Raw genomic sequence first — 6,663 nt, 5'->3', positions numbered from 1 at the left:
CTGTCTCCCCATCCCGTGTCTATTCTTTGCGGTACCCCAGCCTCTAATTTTCTGTGGTGATTCCATATACAGACAAAACACTTTCTAAAAGACAAGTGTCGCTCACCTCCCAGCTGTCCATTCCTGGCTTCCCTTAAGCTTTGAAGTCATTCCCTTCGGCTTACACAGATTTCCAGTCTTAATTTTCCTATGCCCCATCCCCATTCCCAGTGCAACCCAAACTCAGTGCCCAGAGCCCGCTACACTGCGTAGCTTCATCACTTTACGTAATCTCCCTCCCTTCTAGATATCTGCACATCCCATTTCCTTTCTGGATTAATCTTCCTATTTCCTGTCTCCAGCCCTTCATCTGTCAACTCCTCTCTGTCCTTCAAGACTGAACCAAAGTTTTGACCCCCAGGAATATTCTGTCTCAGTGCTTCACCACCCTCCCCCATCCCCTGTCTGTTAATTCCTCACTTACAAGACCCCAGATCCATCTGTGGTAGACATTGTGGTGATGTTGCTGAGTGGATAAGGGGAAGGGATCTCGAGCCAAACTGTCTGCTGAGCCTTAGACTTTTTACTGTCTGTGAGACCCGTCCACCCCTCACTTCTCACATATGTGAAATGAACCTCATAACACTGTGATGTTTTCCTGACATGGTGCCATGGCCGTTAAGTGAGATAATACACGCTAGTAAATCTCAGTCCTGGGTTTCACTCATTGTTTTCGAAGAACCTTCCTTGCTTCTTTCCTTGGCTCTTGGTGCATGCCAATCATGCCACACCAGAGCACAGACGGGCAGCACTGTAGAACAACACTCCTGTTTCTCCACTCTCGGCCCTGTTTAGTGTGGAAGGGCCAGAACCAGATGGATATTGAAGTTGCCCTTATTCCATAATTCTTTGGAGATAGGCTCGAACCTCATGTTTTCTTAGGCATGAGGACCCTCTGCTCCCTCCAGGAGAAAGACTGGATGCTGTGCCAGCCCCGGGCTGGGGATGTTTTTGCCTTGGAGTAGTGTTCAAGTAAGTTTAGTGGGAACTCCATTAACGTTTTCATGGGAAAGATGGAATTGGCCGGCACCCCACTTTTGCCTTCCAGTTTTGCTAGACTTCTGGCTGGGCCCCTAGAGAAGAATCCAGTGATGCATGAACTGAGGCGGCCCAAGTTCTTCCCTCTGGGTGATTCCGCTGTAGCCTGGGCTATACCTTAAGACAAGTGCTCTTCCTACACATGTATTTTATGCTTTTGAACCCAAGTTCCAATGGGAGCATAAAACATGCTACTCCAAATGAGATGACCCCCTGCTAATTCTTCCTACCACACACAGAGAAAAAGGAAGCCAGTACACACATGTGAATGGAACTTCTCCAGAGAGCCTCCTGACCACCATGCCTGAAGCCCTCAACTATTACTATTAAGATAGCGATATCTAGGGAAAGTATGTATGCAGAATGAAGACACGTGCATATTTTGCTCTAATTTTCTTTCCACCAGACCTTCGTTGACTTTTCACAGATTTCCCAGCAGAAAAAAAAAATGAGGGTGGATGATAGCATAGGAGAAGAATGTTCCACTGTGGCCAGTTCATGCTCCTCCAGAGAGTGACTTGTACGCACGTGCAAAGGCAGCTGGGAGTCCCAGCTGGCTCATGAAGCCGGTGGGAAGGCTTTGCTGTTCCCTGGGAGCTGGGGTGCAGTGACCTCCATCTTTCAGCCCTCTGGGAGGATGTGGCTCACCCTGGCTCATGTCCTGTTACACACTGTCACCTCAGATGGCCTCACTGTAGCCATCTGAACCACAGCCTGGCTACATCACGTCTTCCTCCACCAACCACTGCCACCACCACCACCACCACCACCCCCAACCCCCGCTCCGCTACCCATAGGTATATCAAGTCTCTGACAGTCCTGCACTTAGACCATGAGGGGTGCTAGGGAAAGTGTAGTAGAGGTAATGGTTTTTTAACGTGATATTTAGCACCATTTCTTAAAGGAAAAAGCAAGTGGGCCTAAATATGGGAGGAGAGAGCTGAAATATTGATGGCCTGCAGGGGAACTATCTTCCCAAGCAATAGAGGATTGACCTATGACTTATGGTCCCTGAGAGGGCTTGTGTGCTAATACCCAAGTGCAGAGTCACAAAACCCAACGGTATGCAAGAACTCTGCGTGTATTTCTCATCGATGTTGTCTCACGAGTGTATGCTATTTATCCCTAAGATACTGCAACCAGAGCACGGGCTGGCTTTTTAACGGCTCTAGAGGGCTGTGCCCCAAGCCTGACATATGGAAGGTGTGGTGGTTTGAATGAGAACGGCTCCCATAGGCTCAATTTGATGATTGGTCCCTAGTTGGTGAAACTGTTTGGGAAGGATTAGGAGGTGGTGTTGGTATTGGTTTTATTGGCACAGCATAATTCTATAGAGACTCCTATAGGTGTGGCCTTGTTGGAGGAAGTGTGTCACGGGGGGGGGGGGGGTGGGCTTTGAGGTCTCAAGAGACTGGCATCATCTCCAGTGTCTCTCTTTGCCTCTTACTTTCAGGTCAAAATGTGAGCCCTCCCAGGCACGCCTTTCCTCCGCCGTCACGGACGCCAGCCCTCTGACACGGTAAGCCAATCGCACACTTTCCTTTAGCAGTTGCCTTGGTCAAGGTGTTTTATCACAGTAGTAGATAAGTAACGAACCGAGGGGAAGAAGAATGGTCGTCAGTTGTTATGACGTGAACCTATTATGGACTACCAATGAGAGCCATCTGATCTACTCATAGGTTAGTGAAAGACACAGTTTCTATTTTCAGGAATTAAGGGTATTTTATGTTATTTACTTTAATGAAGTAAAGATACATTGACTTAAATAGTTGGCCTTTGAGTATGGTTTCATTGAGATATATTTGGTGTATTTATTTCTAATTCTAAATATTTTACTACAGTCGTGAGGAGTCATGTCTTTAAAAAATAGTGAATTAAATAAAGCATATTTCATACTTTTAATTTTTAACAAAGGAAGATTTGTTTAAATGAAGTTGTTCAGTGTAGCATGAACCCTAATTGGTTTTAATAAAAGCCTGGAGCCAGATATCAGGGTAAATGCTGAAAGATCAGAGGAGCAGAACAGCCAGCCACCAGAGAGTTCTTACCTAGCCAACTCCTCAGCATGAAAAGGGGGGTGAGATCCTGTTTCCACCCGCTTCATGTTACTGTCTCCACCTCCCTAGTGCTGGGATTAAAGGCGTGAGCCACCACCACTTGGCTCTGTTTCTCTTTTAAACAGATTCAATTTTGTGTAGCCCAGGGTGGTCCTGAACTCCTGATCTTCCTGTTTCTTCCTCCCAAGTGCTGGGATTAAAGGTGTGTACCACTACCGCCTGGCCTCTATGGTTAATCTAGTGGCAGGCTCTGCCCTCTGGTCTTCAGGTAAACTTTATTTGTAGAGTACAGATAAAATATTCCCACAGTTCAGAAGCCCAGTCTGTAAAATGGAACCAGTGAGACAGCTTTGGTGAAGGTCACAGGCCTCTCCTCGATGTTGTGCCCACTTCATCATGTGCCCAGAGGGGCACTGCTGGTAACGGTTGAAATAAACAAAGACCAAGGTGGTCATCGTCATCAGGTACCAGGGAGTTTAAAATCACAACTACAGTGAAATATCACTACATACCAATCATCATGGCTGCAGCCAGGAAGAATGAGAAGTCCAAATACTGGTAAGGACCGGAAGACACCTGATCGCCCACGTGCTACTGAGGGAATAGGAAACAGTGTAGTGGCTCTGAAAAACAGGCTGACAATTCCCAGAAACCCTCAAGCTGCTGTGAAACCCAGTGGCGTTTGTGAACATTCTCTCAGGGGAACGACAACTCATGCTCACACAGAAACTTATACCTGAATGTGTATATGAACCCCCTAGATGTCATTCAACAGAAGAACGGTTAAACAAACTGTGGTATGTCCACGTGACAGAATATTATTCAGCAGTTATAAAGAGTCAGTTACTGATTCAGGGAAATAATCTGGAGGAGTCGCTACAGAATTATGCTGTGTCAATCAAACCAATACCGAAAGGTCATACGTGTTTTATATTATTTGTGGAGCATCCTTTAAAGGACAAAACTGTAGAAAAAAGAAGAAAGATTTTCATTGCTGGGAACTGAGAGTGGGGGAGGGAGGTGAATATATGGTCACAAGAGAACAAACTGGGATTTTGTTGGTGCCAAAAGTAGTTTTTATCTTGTCCGTATTGGCACCGCGATCCTGGCTGTCATACTACACTGCCCTTTCATGAGATACTGCAGTTGGCAAAATCTGTGCAAAAGACACATGGAGAGGCTAGTTCTCCAGCATCTGCATGGAAATCTATGATTTTGAAATCATCTTTAATCATAAAATACTGCTCTCTCTAAATCCCGTCTATGATTCTGGCAACTCCAGGCAGCTTTGCTGCAGATACCACTTGCCCATGATTTATCTTGTCACACCGGAAGGAATTACGGTTCTAGAGAGAGCCAGGCTGTCCCATCATGTAGGGGGCACAGGGGTTTTTGTGCTCACAGATAAGCACTAGGGGAACCTGGAACATTAAGTACAAGAGGTTGTCCCTTCAAGGGAAGGAATGCAAGACCTGTTATCTGTCCAAAAGTCTGAGAGCAGAAATGCTTTCTAGCCTGGTGACCTTCGCTCTGTGTGACCCAAGACCACACTGGATCCTCCCCCAGACCTTTATCATCAGTTCATTTTTCTTAGTCAGTCTGAGTCATTATGGAAGAAGTCATGTGTACTTTACAAAGTTTCAATGTAGTCGTGTCTGCTCTTTATTTAGCTCACTTTGTTCCTCAAAGAGACTTATGTATGCTTTCTTGTGCACACAGGATTGAGTTATTATCACCAGAAAAGTTTTTCACCAAATTCTGCCGAAAATTAACCTTGTTCGGGGTCAGACTCCTGAAGAATGAATCAACACCGATACTAAGTCCTGTTGAACCAAACTGCTTTCTTACCTCCCTCAGATCATCTCTCTGCGGGCTTGTGAAGGTGGCAGAGACACCCCCCACCTCCCTTCTCCACCCCACCCCACACATACCATCCAGCAAATGCCAGAGTCAAAGTCACCTTTCTCAAAGTGCAACTTTCTTCCAACACAGTCAAAATACTCGCCTTGTGCTGTCACCATCAGCACAAGGTCAGCACTGGAACAGGCTTGCTGCTCTTCCAGGTCATGCCCTCCTTAAACTGGATAGGCATTTAGGTGATGCGACAGCAAAGCTGAGCAATAGACTCAAAGAATAGCAACACGGGATTACTGGTTAGTTGGTAGCTAGACCCTCCTCGGCCTGAAAAATAATTTAGGATGTTATTTCTAAATATGTGTTGTTTACTATGGTAAACTGAATTAAGACCCCCATCCTAATTCTGAAGAGATTATGTGGTAAATGGGATATTTTGCATGTGTGACTGAGTTAAATATCTTGACAGGAAGAGGATTCTGGATTTTCCAGATGGACCAGATGAAATCGTGAAGGTTTTTACTTAAGGGCAGAAGGAGGCCAGAGAGGAGAGAAGGCAATTTGATAAGGAAAATGGAGACCAGAATGATTGGGCTGTAAATGAAGGAATGCTGGATCCCTCTGGAAGCCAGAGGAGGCATTGAATGAATTTACACCAGAAACCTTCAGAAGGGTCAGCCCTACTTGTCACCTAGATTTTACTCTTACAGGATTCATTTAGGATTCCTGACCTCCTAAACCACTTGAGAAGAATTGGTGTGTGATGCTGTAATGTCTTAAATCACGGTTTGTGGTGGCCTGTTACATCAGCGACAGGAAACTAGACTTAGAGCATAAGACGAACATAAGATGGAGTGTGAGCACCTTCCCCTCTGTTTAATCGTGTTGGGGTATTAATCTGAGGGCTGGGGACATGGCTCAGCTATAGTTTATTTGTGTAGAGTGCACAAAGTCCTGGATTGGATGCCCAGCAGCACATAAACTAAGCATGATGACTCTGGCCTGTAACCCAGCACTAGGTATGCAGGGGCAGAAGGATCAGAAGTTCAAGGTCATTCTTGGCTACATAATAAGTTTGAGGACCCAGTTGAGCATGCACACACACCCCACGATGCATGGAAGATTTGCCAAGGTATCACAGTGCCTTAGGCATGACTTTCCCATATATAATACATGCAGAACTGAGAATAATTTGGCTAACCCTACTTTTCTAAATGTTCAACTGCCAGCTATTTAAAAGTAAACTCTTCCATTTTTCTATGACAGGACATCATCTTCAGATTTATCCTCTTGACATTCTGAGCAGGCAGGTCTTCCTGCTCTAACACCCTCTGTCCTCCAGTATTTGTGAAGTTTCTATCCAGTATTGCTGACAGAATCTCCTTGTTTGTTCACCATCCTAGGATAAAATCCATCTGGATGTAGACGTTTACACTCAGCTTAAAATGGTGCGAATTCAGAAATAGGTTCCTACCTGACAATAACCCAGTTATCCTGTAACCAGTGGCCAGAGGGGATCTCCAGATCCCTGCAGATTCGGGGGGTAGGGGACATTTGCTGCTGTTTGTTTTTCCCAGTTCACAGGCCACCTCTGTGTTGGGCCATGTGCAATGCTTGGGGATACAAAGGGAATTCCAGGAAGTGGCAGAAGATAAATTGTAGTGTGTGCCATGCT

This window comes from Peromyscus californicus, unplaced genomic scaffold (assembly GCF_007827085.1).
Source record: "Peromyscus californicus insignis strain IS unplaced genomic scaffold, ASM782708v3 Scaffold_15__1_contigs__length_86483966, whole genome shotgun sequence".
NCBI classification, from domain to species: domain Eukaryota; kingdom Metazoa; phylum Chordata; class Mammalia; order Rodentia; family Cricetidae; genus Peromyscus; species Peromyscus californicus.
The sequence above is the reverse complement of the archived record's forward strand: the minus strand, read 5'-3'. Positions refer to the sequence as shown.